The following is a 16426-nucleotide window of genomic DNA, read 5'->3' on the forward strand; positions in this document are numbered from 1 at the left end:
GATTGAGAGAGAGAGAACAAACACATTTGACTTTATATATTGAATTTATATATTATTATTGTACACTTCTAATTGTAATTTTTAAGAGAGAGAGTGAGAGAGAGAAAGAAAAAGAGAGGGCGAGAGAGAGCGAGAGAAAGAGTGAGATAAATAGAGACAGCGAGAAGGAGAGAGATATAGTCAGAAAGAGAGAGAGAGCACGAGAGAGAGAAAGAGAGAGCACAATAAGGGATAGCGAGAAAGAGAGAGAAAGGGAGAGAGAAAGAGAAAAAGCAAAAGTAAAAGAGAGAGTAAAAGAAAGAGAGAGCGAGAGTAAAATAAAGAGAGAAAAAGAAAGTAAGGTGAAAGTAAAGTGAGAATGAAAACACACACACTTGTCTTTTTGCAATGTTTATATTATTATTGTATTTCTTATGGTATATTTTTAATGTATTTTTTTATCATATGCATATTTTAGTAAATATAAACAGTTTATTATTAGTGTGATTGCAGTAATGCAATCACAGTATTGATCTTCTTAAGTCTTATTCTTCTTCTTCTTCTTCTTATTATTATTATTATTATTAGTGTGATTGCAGTAATGCAATCACAGTATTGTTCTTCTTAAGTCTTATTCTTCTTCTTCTTCTTATTATTATTATTAGTGTGATTGCAGTAATGCAATCACAGTATTGTTCTTCTTAAGTCTTATTCTTCTTCTTCTTATTATTATTATTATTATTATTATTATTCCACCTGTTTTTTGTCCGGTTAACTAGTGCCGCAGTTTTCGAAATATCGACTTCGTTCAAAAGAGAAAACGTGCGTCCATATCGGGAATGGTGGGCTTGTATACAGCTTTCCGATCGGACTTACGTTTTTCGTAAAAACTTCGTAAGTACGCGTTTTTTTGACCATTGAAAATGAATGGGCAGAACTTTGCACGCCCGTGGACGTCGCAATTTTTGAAATACGAAGATGAAACCAATTGAGGACCTGTAGAACTTATTGAGCTCTTTCCGAAAATATGCGTTACGAAAAGTTACGTCGTACGGATTTCGTACGATTGTCGTACGAAGTGGCCCCATTGGAATGAATGGGGCCAATCGGAGGACGGCAGCTAGATCGAAGGACAGGTAGCTAGAACTCCAGTACTGTGTGTAATGGAGCAGCTATGGGATAAATCAGCGTTAGGTCAAAAGTTTGGACACCCCGGCCCCCCAGTACTGTGTGTAATGGAGCCACGGGTCAAAAGTTTGGACACCCCGGACCCCAGTACTGTGTGTAATGGAGCCACGGGTCAAAAGTTTGGACACCCCCGAACGGCCAGAGCAACCTAGCGTGCATAGCTGATTGATGTATTTGCACGTTGCGTAGCAACGTGCAAACACCATTTAATCAAATTTATGCATATACATCACCTAGCAACCACCTAGAAACACCATAGCAACCACCCCGGATACCATAGCAACACCTTAGCAACCGCCTAGCAACACCATAGCAACCACCTAGCAACCATCTAGCAACACCTTAGCAACCACCCCAGATACCATAGCAACACCTTAGCAACCCCCTAGCAACACCCTAGCAACCACCTAGCAACCACCTAGCAACACCTTAGCAACCACCCCGGATACCATAGCAACACCTTAGCAACCGCCTAGCAACACCCTAGCAACCACCTAGCAACCACCTAGCAACACCTTAGCAACCACCCCGGATACCATAGCAACACCTTAGCAACCGCCTAGCAACACCCTAGCAACCACCTAGCAACCACCTAGCAACACCTTAGCAACCACCCCGGATACCATAGCAACACCTTAGCAACCGCCTAGAAACACCCTAGCAACCACCTAGCAACACCTTAGCAACCACCCCGGATACCATAGCAACACCTTAGCAACCGCCTAGCAACACCTTAGCAACCACCTAGCAACACCTTAGCAACCACCCTGGATAACATAGCAACACCTTAGCAACCGCCTAGCAACACCTTAGCAACCACCTAGCAACACCTTAGCAACCACCCCGGATACCATAGCAACACCTTAGCAACCGCCTAGCAACACCCTAGCAACCACCTAGCAACCACCTAGCAACACCTTAGCAACCACCCCGGATACCATAGCAACACCCTAGCAACCACCTAGCAACACCTTAGCAACCACGCCGGATACCATAGCAACACCTTAGCAACCGCCTAGCAACACCTTAGCAACCACCTAGCAACCACCTAGCAACACCTTAGCAACCACCCCGGATACCATAGCAACACCTTAGCAACCGCCTAGCAACACCTTAGCAACCACCTAGCAACCACCTAGCAACACCTTAGCAACCACCCTGGATACCATAGCAACACCTTAGCAACCGCCTAGCAACACCTTAGCAACCACCTAGCAACACCTTAGCAACCACCCCAGATACCATAGCAACACCTTAGCAACCGCCTAGCAACACCTTAGCAACCACCTAGCAACCACTTAGCAACACCTTAGCAACCACCCCGGATACCATAGCCACACCTTAGCAACCACTTAGCAACACCTTAGCAACACCATAGCAGATACCAGCCAGCACTGCAATCACACTCGCAGTTTCTGTAGGAACTGCAATCTAGTTATTATTATTATTATTCCACCTGTTTTTTGTCCGGTTAACTAGTGCCGCAGTTTTCGAAATATCGACTTCGTCCAAAAGAGAAAACGTGCGTCCTTATCGGGAATGGTGGGCTTGTATACAGCTTTCCGATCGGACTTACGTTTTTCGTAAAAACTTCGTAAGTACGCGTTTTTTTGCCCATTGAAAATGAATGGCCAGAACTTTGCACGCCCGTGGACGTCGCAACTTTTGAAATACGAAGATGAAACCAATTGAGGACCTGTAGAACTTATTGAGCTCTTTCCGAAAATATGCGTTACGAAAAGTTACGACGTACGGATTTCGTACGATTGTCGTACGAAGTGGCCCCATTGGAATGAATGGGGCCAATCGGAGGACGGCTGCTAGATCGAAGGACAGGTAGCTAGAACTCCAGTACTGTGAGTGTATGGAGCAGCTATGGGATAAAACAGCATTAGGTCAAAAGTTTGGACACCCCGGCCCCCCAGTACTGTGTGTAATGGAGCCACGGGTCAAAAGTTTGGACACCCCGGCCCCCCAGTACTGTGTGTAATGGAGCCACGGGTCAAAAGTTTGGACACCCCGGAACGGCCAGAGCAACCTAGCGTGCATAGCTGATTGATGTATTTGCACGTTGCGTAGCAACGTGCAAACACCATTTAATCAAATTTATGCATATACATCACCTAGCAACCACCTAGAAACACCATAGCAACCACCCTGGATACCATAGCAACACCTTAGCAACCGCCTAGCAACACCATAGCAACCACCTAGCAACCATCTAGCAACACCTTAGCAACCACCCCAGATACCATAGCAACACCTTAGCAACACCCTAGCAACCACCTAGCAACCACCTAGCAACACCTTAGCAACGACCCCGGATACCATAGCAACACCTTAGCAACCGCCTAGCAACACCCTAGCAACCACCTAGCAACCACCTAGCAACACCTTAGCAACCACCCCGGATACCATAGCAACACCTTAGCAACCGCCTAGCAACCACCTAGCAACACCTTAGCAACCACCACAGATACCATAGCAACACCTTAGCAACCGCCTAGCAACACCTTAGCAACCACCTAGCAACAACTTAGCAACCACCCCGGATACCATAGCAACACCTTAGCAACCGCCTAGCAACACCTAGCAACCACCTAGCAACCACTTAGCAACACCTTAGCAACCACCCCGGATACCATAGCAACACCTTAGCAACCGCCTAGCAACACCCTAGCAACCACCTAGCAACCACCTAGCAACACCTTAGCAACCACCCCGGATACCATAGCAACACCTTAGCAACTGCCTAGCAACCACCTAGCAACACCTTAGCAACCACCCTGGATACCATAGCAACACCTTAGCAACCGCCTAGCAACTGCTTAGGAGTGACCTACCAACCACTTAGCAACACCATAGCAACCACCCTGGATACCATAGCAACACCTTAGCAACCGCCTAGCAACACCCTAGCAACACCCTAGCAACCACCTAGCAACCACCTAGCAACACCTTAGCAACCACCCCGGATACCATAGCAACACCTTAGCAACCGCCTAGCAACACCCTAGCAACCACCTAGCAACCACCTAGCAACACCTTAGCAACCACCCCGGATACCATAGCAACACCTTAGCAACCGCCTAGCAACAACCTAGCAACCACCTAGCAACACCTTAGCAACCACCCCGGATACCATAGCAACACCTTAGCAACCGCCTAGCAACACCCTAGCAACCACCTAGCAACCACCTAGCAACACCTTAGCAACCACCCCGGATACCATAGCAACACCTTAGCAACCGCCTAGCAACACCTTAGCAACCACCCCGGATACCATAGCAACACCTTAGCAACCACCTAGCAACTGCTTAGGAGTGACCTACCAACCACTTAGCAACACCATAGCAACCACCCTGGATACCATAGCAACACCTTAGCAACCGCCTAGCAACACCCTAGCAACCACCTAGCAACCACCTTGCAACACCTTAGCAACCACCCGGATACCATAGCAACACCTTAGCAACCGCCTAGCAACACCCTAGCAACCACCTAGCAACCACCTAGCAACACCTTAGCAACCACCCCGGATACCATAGCAACACCTTAGCAACCGCCTAGCAACACCCTAGCAACCACCTAGCAACACTTTAGCAACCACCCCGGATACCATAGCAACACCTTAGCAACCGCCTAGCAACACCCTAGCAACCACCTAGCAACCACCTAGCAACACCTTAGCAACCACCCCGGATACCATAGCAACACCTTAGCAACCGCCTAGCAACACCTTAGCAACCACCTAGCAACATCTTAGCAACCACCCCGGATACCATAGCAACACCTTAGCAACACCATAGCAGATACCAGCCAGCACTGCAATCACACTCGCAGTTTCTGTAGGAACTGCAATCTAGTTAGTGTGATTGCAGTAATGCAATCACAGTACTGATCTTCTTAAGTCTTATTCTTCTTCTTCTTATTATTATTATTCCACCTGTTTTTTGTCCGGTTAACTAGTGCCGCAGTTTTCGAAATATCGACTTCGTTCAAAAGAGAAAACGTGCGTCCTTATCGGGAATGGTGGGCTTGTATACAGCTTTCCGATCGGAATTACGTTTTTCGTAAAAACTTCGTAAGTACGCGTTTTTTCGCGCATTGAAAATGAATGGGCAGAACTTTGCACACCCGTGGACGTCGCAATTTTTGAGATACGAAGATGAAACCAATTGAGGACCTGTAGAACTTATTGAGCTCTTTCCGAAAATATGCGTTACGAAAAGTTACGACGTACGGATTTCGTACGAATGTCGTACGAAGTGGCCCCATAGGAATGAATGGGGCCAATCGGAGGACGGCAGCTAGATCGAAGGACAGGTAGCTAGAACTCCAGTACTGTGTGTAATGGAGCAGCTATGGGATAAAACAGCATTAGGTCAAAAGTTTGGACACCCCGGCCCCCCAGTACTGTGTGTAATGGAGCCATGGGTCAAAAGTTTGGACACCCCGGCCCCCCAGTACTGTGTGTAATGGAGCCACGGGTCAAAAGTTTGGACACCCCAGAGCCCCACTACTGTGTGTAATGGAGCCACGGGTCAAAAGTTTGGACACCCCCGAACGGCCAGAGCAACCTAGCGTGCATAGCTGATTGATGTATTTGCACGTTGCGTAGCAACGTGCAAACACCATTTAATCTAATTTATGCATATAAATCACCTAGCAACCACCTAGAAACACCATAGCAACCACCCCGGATACCATAGCAACACCTTAGCAACCACCTAGCAACTGCTTAGGAGTGACCTACCAACCACTTAGCAACACCATAGCAACCACCCTGGATACCATAGCAACACCTTAGCAACCGCCTAGCAACACCCTAGCAACCACCTAGCAACCACCTAGCAACACCTTAGCAACCACCCCGGATACCATAGCAACACCCTAGCAGCCACCTAGCAACCACCTAGCAACACCTTAGCAACCACCCAAGATACCATAGCAACACCTTAGCAACCGCCTAGCAACACCCTAGCAACCACCTAGCAACACCTTAGCAACCACCCCGGATACCATAGCAACACCTTAGCAACCGCCTAGCAACACCCTAGCAACCACCTAGCAACCACCTAGCAACACCTTAGCAACCACCCCGGATACCATAGCAACACCTTAGCAACCGCCTAGCAACACCCTAGCAACCACCTAGCAACCACCTAGCAACACCTTAGCAACCACCCCGGATACCATAGCAACACCTTAGCAACCGCCTAGCAACACCCTAGCAACCACCTAGCAACACCTTAGCAACCACCCCGGATACCATAGCAACACCTTAGCAACCGCCTAGCAACATCCTAGCAACCACCTAGCAACCACCTAGCAACACCTTAGCAACCACCCCGGATACCATAGCAACACCTTAGCAACCACCTAGCAACACCCTAGCAACCACCTAGCAACACCTTAGCAACCACCCCGGATACCATAGCAACACCTTAGCAACCGCCTAGCAACACCCTAGCAACCACCTAGCAACCACCTAGCAACACCTTAGCAACCACCCCGGATACCATAGCAACACCTTAGCAACCGCCTAGCAACACCTTAGCAACCACCTAGCAACCACCTAGCAACCACCCCGGATACCATAGCAACACCTTAGCAACCGCCTAGCAACACCTTAGCAACCACCTAGCAACCACCTAGCAACACCTTAGCAACCACCCCGGATACCATAGCAACACCTTAGCAACCGCCTAGCAACACCTTAGCAACCACCTAGCAACCAACTAGCAACACCTTAGCAACCACCCCGGATACCATAGCAACACCTTAGCAACCGCCTAGCAACACCCTAGCAACCACCTAGCAACCACCTAGCAACACCTTAGCAACCACCCCGGATACCATAGCAACACCTTAGCAACCGCCTAGCAACACCCTAGTAACCACCTAGCAACCACCTAGCAACACCTTAGCAACCACCCCGGATACCATAGCAACACCTTAGCAACCGCCTAGCAACCAGCTAGCAACCACCTAGCAACACCTTAGCAACCACCCCGGATACCATAGCAACACCCTAGCAACCACCTAGCAACACCTTAGCAACCACCTAGCAACACCATAGCAGATACCAGCCAGCACTGCAATCACACTCGCAGTTTCTGTAGGAACTGCAATCTAGTTATTATTATTATTCCACCTGTTTTTTGTCCGGTTAACTAGTGCCGCAGTTTTCGAAATATCGACTTCGTCCAAAAGAGAAAACGTGCGTCCTTATCGGGAATGGTGGGCTTGTATACAGCTTTCCGATCGGACTTACGTTTTTCGTAAAAACTTCGTAAGTACGCGTTTTTTTGCCCATTGAAAATGAATGGCCAGAACTTAGCACGCCCGTGGACGTCGCAACTTTTGAAATACGAAGATGAAACCAATTGAGGACCTGTAGAACTTATTGAGCTCTTTCCGAAAATATGCGTTACGAAAAGTTACGACGTACGGATTTCGTACGATTGTCGTACGAAGTGGCCCCATTGGAATGAATGGGGCCAATCGGAGGACGGCTGCTAGATCGAAGGACAGGTAGCTAGAACTCCAGTACTGTGAGTGTATGGAGCAGCTATGGGATAAAACAGCATTAGGTCAAAAGTTTGGACACCCCGGCCCCCCAGTACTGTGTGTAATGGAGCCACGGGTCAAAAGTTTGGACACCCCGGCCCCCCCAGTACTGTGTGTAATGGAGCCACGGGTCAAAAGTTTGGACACCCCCGAACGGCCAAAGCAACCTAGCGTGCATAGCTGATTGATGTATTTGCACGTTGCGTAGCAACGTGCAAACACCATTTAATCTAATTTATGCATATACATCACCTAGCAACCACCTAGCAACACCTTAGCAACCACCCTGGATACCATAGCAACACCTTAGCAACCGCCTAGCAACACCTTAGCAACTACCTAGCAACCACCTAGCAACACCTTAGCAACCACCCCGGATACCATAGCAACACCTTAGCAACCGCCTAGCAACACCTTAGCAACCACCTAGCAACCACCTAGCAACACCTTAGCAACCACCCCGGATACCATAGCAACACCTTAGCAACCGCCTAGCAACACCCTAGCAACCACCTAGCAACCACCTAGCAACACCTTAGCAACCACCCCGGATACCATAGCAACACCTTAGCAACCGCCTAGCAACACCCTAGCAACCACCTAGCAACCACCTAGCAACACCTTAGCAACCACCCCGGATACCATAGCAACACCTTAGCAACCGCCTAGCAACACCTTAGCAACCACCTAGCAACCACCTAGCAACACCCTAGCAACCACCCCGGATACCATAGCAACACCTTAGCAACCGCCTAGCAACACCTTAGCAACCACCTAGCAACCACCTAGCAACACCTTAGCAACCACCCCGGATACCATAGCAACACCTTAGCAACCGCCTAGCAACACCTTAGCAACCACCTAGAAACCAACTAGCAACACCTTAGCAACCACCCCGGATACCATAGCAACACCTTAGCAACCGCCTAGCAACACCCTAGCAACCACCTAGCAACCACCTAGCAACACCTTAGCAACCACCCCGGATACCATAGCAACACCTTAGCAACCGCCTAGCAACACCCTAGCAACCACCTAGCAACCACCTAGCAACACCTTAGCAACCACCCCGGATACCATAGCAACACCTTAGCAACCGCCTAGCAACACCCTAGCAACCACCTAGCAACCACCTAGCAACACCTTAGCAACCACCCCGGATACCATAGCAACACCTTAGCAACCGCCTAGCAACACCTTAGCAACCACCTAGCAACCACCTAGCAACCACCTAGCAACACCTTAGCAACCACCCCAAATACCATAGCAACACCTTAGCAACCGCCTAGCAACACCTTAGCAACCACCTAGCAACACCTTCGCAACCACCTAGTAACCACCTAGCAACACCTTAGCAACCACCCCAGATACCATAGCAACACCTTAGCAACCGCCTAGCAACAGCTTAGCAACCACCTAGCAACATCTTAGCAACCACCCCGGATACCATAGCAACACCTTAGCAACACCTTAGCAGATACCAGCCAGCACTGCAATCACACTCGCAGTTTCTGCAGGAACTGCAATCTAGTTATTATTATTATTCCACCTGTTTTTTGTCCGGTTAACTAGTGCCGCAGTTTTCGAAATATCGACTTCGTTCAAAAGAGAAAACGTGCGTCTATATCGGGAATGGTGGGCTTGTATACAGCTTTCCGATCGGACTTACGTTTTTCGTAAAAACTTCGTAAGTACGCGTTTTTTTGCCCATTGACAATGAATGGGCAGAACTTTGCACGCCCGTGGACGTCGCAATTTTTGAAATACGAAGATGAAACCAATTGAGGACCTGTAGAACTTATTGAGCTCTTTCCGAAAATATGCGTTACGAAAAGTTACGACGTACGGATTTCGTACGAATGTCGTACGAAGTGGCCCCATTGGAATGAATGGGGCCAATCGGAGGACGGCAGCTAGATCGAAGGACAGGTAGCTAGAACTCCAGTACTGTGAGTGTATGGAGCAGCTATGGGATAAAACAGCATTAGGTCAAAAGTTTGGACACCCCGGCCCCCCAGTACTGTGTGTAATGGAGCCATGGGTCAAAAGTTTGGACACCCCGGCCCCCCAGTACTGTGTGTAATGGAGCCACGGGTCAAAAGTTTGGACACCCCCGAACGGCCAGAGCAACCTAGCGTGCATAGCTAATTGATGTATTTGCACGTTGCGTAGCAACGTGCAAACACCATTTAATCTAATTTATGCATATAAATCACCTAGCAACCACCTAGAAACACCATAGCAACCACCACAGATACCATAGCAACACCTTAGCAACCGCCTAGCAACACCTTAGCAACCACCTAGCAACCACCTAGCAACACCTTAGCAACCTCCCCGGATACCATAGCAACACCTTAGCAACCGCCTAGCAACACCTTAGCAACCGCATAGCAACCACTTAGCAACACCTTAGCAACCACCCCGGATACCATAGCAACACCTTAGCAACCGCCTAGCAACCACCTAGCAACCACCTAGCAACCACCTAGCAACACCTTAGCAACCACCCCGGATACCATAGCAACACCTTAGCAACCGCCTAGCAACACCTTAGCAACCACCTAGCAACCACCTAGCAACACCTTAGCAACCACCCCGGATACCATAGCAACACCTTAGCAACCGCCTAGCAACACCCTAGCAACAACCTAGCAACCACCTAGCAACACCTTAGCAACCACCCTGGATACCATAGCAACACCTTAGCAACCGCCTAGCAACACCCTAGCAACCGCCTAGCAACCACCTAGCAACACCTTAGCAACCACCACGGATACCATAGCAACACCTTAGCAACCGCCTAGCAACACCCTAGCAACCACCTAGCAACCACCTAGCAACACCTTAGCAACCACCCCGGATACCATAGCAACACCTTAGCAACCGCCTAGCAACACCCTAGCAACCACCTAGCAACCACCTAGCAACACCTTAGCAACCACCCCAGATACCATAGCAACACCTTAGCAACCGCCTAGCAACACCCTAGCAACCACCTAGCAACCAAATAGCAACACCTTAGCAACCACCCCGGATACCATAGCAACACCTTAGCAACCGCCTAGCAACACCCTAGCAACCACCTAGCAACCACCTAGCAACACCTTAGCAACCACCCCGGATACCATAGCAACACCTTAGCAACCGCCTAGCAACACCCTAGCAACCACCTAGCAACCACCTAGCAACACCTTAGCAACCACCCCAGATACCATAGCAACACCTTAGCAACCGCCTAGCAACACCCTAGCAACCACCTAGCAACACCTTAGCAACCACCCCGGATACCATAGCAACACCTTAGCAACCGGCTAGCAACACCTTAGCAACCACCTAGCAACCACCTAGCAACACCTTAGCAACCACCCCGGATACCATAGCAACACCTTAGCAACCGCCTAGCAACACCCTAGCAACCACCTAGCAACCACCTAGCAACAGCTTAGCAACTACCCCGGATACCATAGCAACACCTTAGCAACCGCCTAGCAACACCCTAGCAACCACCTAGCAACCACCTAGCAACACCTTAGCAACCGCCTAGGATACCATAGCAACACCTTAGCAACCGCCTAGCAACACCTTAGCAACCACCTAGCAACCACCTAGCAACACCCTAGCAACCACCCCGGATACCATAGCAACACCTTAGCAACCGCCTAGCAACCACCTAGCAACCACCTAGCAACCACCTAGCAACACCTTAGCAACCACCCCGGATACCATAGCAACACCTTAGCAACCGCCTAGCAACACCTTAGCAACCACCTAGCAACTACCTAGCAACACCTTAGCAACCACCCCGGATACCATAGCAACACCCTAGCAACCACCTAGCAACCACCTAGCAACACCTTAGCAACCACCCCAGATACCTTAGCAACACCTTAGCAACCGCCTAGCAACACCCTAGCAACCACCTAGCAACCACCTAGCAACACCTTAGCAACCACCCCGGATACCATAGCAACACCTTAGCAACCGCCTAGCAACACCCTAGCAACCACCTAGCAACCACCTAGCAACACCTTAGCAACCACCCCGGATACCATAGCAACACCTTAGCAACCGCCTAGCAACACCCTAGCAACCACCTAGCAACCACCTAGCAACACCTTAGCAACCTTCCCGGATCACATAGCAACACCTTAGCAACCGCCTAGCAACCGCCTAGCAACACCCTAGCAACCACCTAGCAACCACCTAGCAACACCTTAGCAACCACCCCGGATACCATAGCAACACCTTAGCAACCGCCTAGCAACACCCTAGCAACCACCTAGCAACACCTTAGCAACCACCCCGGATACCATAGCAACACCTTAGCAACCGGATAGCAACACCTTAGCAACCACCTAGCAACCACCTAGCAACACCTTAGCAACCACCCCGGATACCATAGCAACACCTTAGCAACCGCCTAGCAACACCCTAGCAACCACCTAGCAACCACCTAGCAACACCTTAGCAACCACCCCAGATACCATAGCAACACCTTAGCAACCGCCTAGCAACACCCTAGCAACCACCTAGCAACACCTTAGCAACCACCCCGGATACTATAGCAACACCTTAGCAACCGCCTAGCAACACCCTAGCAACCACCTAGCAACCACCTAGCAACACCTTAGCAACCACCCCGGATACCATAGCAACACCTTAGCAACCGCCTAGCAACACCCTAGCAACCACCTAGCAACCACCTAGCAACACCTTAGCAACCACCCCGGATACCATAGCAACACCTTAGCAACCGCCTAGCAACACCTTAGCAACCACCTAGCAACACCTTAGCAACCACCCCGGATACCATAGCAACACCTTAGCAACACCATAGCAGATACCAGCCAGCACTGCAATCACACTCGCAGTTTCTGTAGGAACTGCAATCTAGTTATTATTATTATTATTATTATTATTATTATTATTATTATTATTATTATTATTATTATTTTTATTATTATTATATTTACTTTTTGCAACTGATTTGTATCAATATACACATATATATATATATATATATATATATATATATATATATATATATATATATAGAGAGAGAGAGAGAGAGAGAGAGAGAGAGAGAGAGAGAGAGCAAAAGAGAGAAAGTGAAAGAGGGAGAGAGTAAAAAAGAGCGAGAGAGAACAAATGAGAGAGTAAGAGAGAAAAAGAGAGAGAGAGAGAGCAAGAGAGAGAGAGTAAAAAGAAAGAGAGAGAAAAAGAAAGAGAGCTAGAGAGAGACAGAGAAAGTGAGGACGATTTTTATACATTTCTAATTGTATATTTTTAATGTTATTTTAATTATATGCATATTTTAGTAACTATGATCCGTTTTTTTATTATTACTATTATATTTATTATACTATTTTCAACAAATGTACATATAATCTACATATAGACAGCTCTGGAAAAAAAATAAGAAACCATCTTTGATTTTACCAAAATGAAAACCTATAACCAAGAGGAAGATGGGTGATCACAAGCCATCAAACTATCATGTTTTTTTGCATTATTTGAACTGAGAGAGAAAGGCAGAGAGAGAGGGAGAAAGAGAGAGAGAGAGAGAGAGAGAGAGAGAGAAAACACTTGTGTGTCTTGTGAAATTTGGATCTTTCCACCAGCACTGAGTCACTGCCAGTACCTTTAGTATGTTTTATTTAACACGTCCCGCAGCTTTATGATAATGACCCGTGTGATTTGTGCTCCTCTACAGCAGGAACGCACTGATAACACGTTTTACCCTCTAACCCAACGTTCAGGCTCATTCTCACACTCAAAAACATTAAATATACAAACACACAAGAATGAAACATTCTGGCTGAATCCCAAACGCAACAGAATGACACATTTGGCCAAAGGCTGAAAACTTAACACAGGTTTTTCACAGGTATTCATTTTTTTTTTACTTTTTTCACCATAGAATATACGGCCTCGATGTGTTTTGTTGTCTCTGAAGTAGTTGCAGATATTCTGCTGATTTGTAAAGTTTTATTTTCTTTAGAAAACATGTTTAATGCTAAATCTGAAAAGAGCAAGGGAAAATGGTCATAAGTAGCTTTTGTGAAACACAGTGGTAAGGGGCTACAATATATTAATAGAGGGGTCATCTCCTGTTCTGGTAAGGTGCATAAATTAATCAATCATTCAGTCATCAACATGTTTTCTGGCAAAATTGAGACGAGCCTTAATGTACTTTTTGATCAGCAGTATTTTTTTTGTCTTTGCACGTCATTTTTGCCCAGTCTCTTTCTTATTATTGTATCAAGAACGCTGACCTTAACTGAGGTGAGTGAGACCTGCATTTTTTCAAATGTTGTTCTGGGTTCTTTGGTGACCTCCTGGATGAGTTGTTACTGCTCTCTTAGGGTAATTTGGGTCGGCCGGTAACTCCTGGGAAGGTTCACCAGTGTTCTATGTTTTCTTTCTTGGGGAATAAAGGTTCTCACTGTGGTTCTCTGGAGTTATTTCTCATTTGTTCCTGAATTTCTTTGGCTCTCTACATGATGTCTGACTTTTGAGTATCTTTTGGTCGATTTCGCTTTGTCATGCAGCTTCTATTTAAGTGATTTCTTGATTGAGAACAGGTGTGGCAGTAATCAGGCCTGGGTGCGGCTAGAGAAACTGAACTCAGGTGTGATAAAACACAGTTAAGTTATGTTTGTGTAGTTAATTTTGTGTTTACTTGTGTTGTATTTAATTTGATTATATTTGTATTAATATTTTTATTAATTTGATGATCTAATGCATTTAAAAGTGACAAACATGCAAAAAAAATAAGAAATCATAATAAATATATTTGCTTTTTTTATTATACTCTGTCATTATTTAAAAATCATTTTGGTTCCTGTGGATTTTGCTGCTGAAAGTCTTTTTTTGTTTCTGGAATCTCTCTTTTTTGCTCCTATATGTATAAAAACTACACATTTTGATTGCCGATTTTATATGTTTGTGTTAAACTTTTGGCACAAAATGAACTTTATAAAAATCTCCTTCACATTTTTACATGAATTTTATAAAGTAAATAGATCAAATATCCTTAAAATAATCTCATCCAGCATATTTTTATACTGTCAATTCAAAACCTCTACTATATGCTTTAATCACCTTGGACATTCCTATTGGGTTCATTAGCGCTACTAGTGTTTGGTAATGGAATTGCATCCACCTATATTCTAATCATCGCTCTTGGGCAAACGACAGATGAGTGACAGGGCATGGATGCTTCAGGGGGCCAATCAGATTTCATTGCCCCTTTGCCCTTTGGCCCCACCCCTAGAACTGCTGCAGTGTTAAAACAGGCCTCAGATTTATATTTTATATGATGTTTGCACTTGCATGAAATAAGTCAAAATCAAATGTCATGTTTGAACACTTTCTCTGTTAGAGGAAACCTTGAGATAACATTTAAAATAAAAGATTTATTGTACAAATTAAAATAAAAATAAAAATTTGAATACGGTCAAACGTTTCTGGTTGCCACAAATTTGGTGTATCCCTAATAAATTAATTAATACATGAATAAATAAAGATCTTTTCTTTTTATTTTTATTTTTATTTATAGGTTTATGTTTGAGTAAAATGAACATTGTTGTTTTATTCTATAAACTACAGACAGCATTTCTCCCAAATTCCAAAATAAAAATATTGTCATTTAAAGTATTTATTTGCAAAAAATGAGAAATGAAGAGCTATCAGACCTCAAATAATGTAAAGAAAACAAGTTCATATTCATAAAGTTTTAAAAGTTCAGAAATTCATATTTGGTGGAACAACCCTGGTTTTTAATCACTGCTTTATTATGCATCTTGTCATGTTATCCTCCCTCCACCAGTCTTACACACTGCTTTTGGTTAACTTTATTTTAGGCCACTCCTGGTATAAAAATTCATTTAAGCAGTTCAGTTTGGTTTGATGACTTGTGATCCATCCATCTTCCTCTTGATTATATTCCAGAGCTTTTTAATTTGGTAAAATCAAAGAAACTCATCATTTTTAAGTGGTTTCGTATTTTTTTCAGAGCTGTATATGGTATAAAATCTGCACCCTAGACATCCAAAAACAGCGACTGGTAGCAGGTGCAGGGCGAGGAGCGAGCGCAGGTTTTCATACATGCTATAAAACCTGACCTTTATAAATCACCCTCCCATTTACTGGGATGTAAACAACAAATGAAAGCCAGGGCCAGGACAAAAGCCCATCTCGTCAGTAATATGCAGCGGCTGCAAGGCCGGGGCAGTTTCGGCCGTTACGCAGATCCGCTCTCCGGCGGTAATGCTTAGCGCATGGCTGGCTCGGCCTCCGTTCAACAGCTGAGCTCTACACCAAGCCAACAGTCCACCAACCCTGCTGTGATCACACTGCACCATATTTCACCTGTGTCACCATCTCAAACAATTAGAATAGCATTGAAAAGTTATTTTATTTTAGTTTAATTCAGTTAAAAATGTGAAACTCTTATATATATATATATATATATTATATATTATATAGGTGTATTAAACACACAGAGTGATCTATTTTAAGTTTTTATTGTTATTTTATTGTTGATGATGATTATGAAGCTTACAGCCAATGAAAACCCAAAACCCAAAAATCAGTGTCTCAGAAAATTAGAATATTATATAAGACCAATTGGTACTTTTAGCAGTGTGGGCAGTGTGCCAAGTCCTGCTGGAAAATGAAA

At 45.7% G+C, this 16426-nt stretch overlaps 1 protein-coding gene and 1 long non-coding RNA gene across 3 annotated transcripts in view; one reads left to right on the forward strand and one right to left on the reverse strand.

Moving 5' to 3' along the window:
* Window positions 1-16426, reverse strand: part of csmd3a (CUB and Sushi multiple domains 3a) — a 777572-nt gene that overhangs the window by 505992 nt on the left and 255154 nt on the right. The window lies entirely within an intron of this gene.
* Window positions 901-9060, forward strand: LOC125784420 (uncharacterized). Its single transcript, XR_007427218.1, has 3 exons — window positions 901-1226; window positions 3063-3168; window positions 7764-9060. It is a non-coding gene; the product is annotated as an uncharacterized LOC125784420 (long non-coding RNA).

The sequence above is a fragment of the Astyanax mexicanus genome, chromosome 1 (genome assembly GCF_023375975.1).
Source record: "Astyanax mexicanus isolate ESR-SI-001 chromosome 1, AstMex3_surface, whole genome shotgun sequence".
Lineage (NCBI taxonomy): Eukaryota > Metazoa > Chordata > Actinopteri > Characiformes > Acestrorhamphidae > Astyanax > Astyanax mexicanus.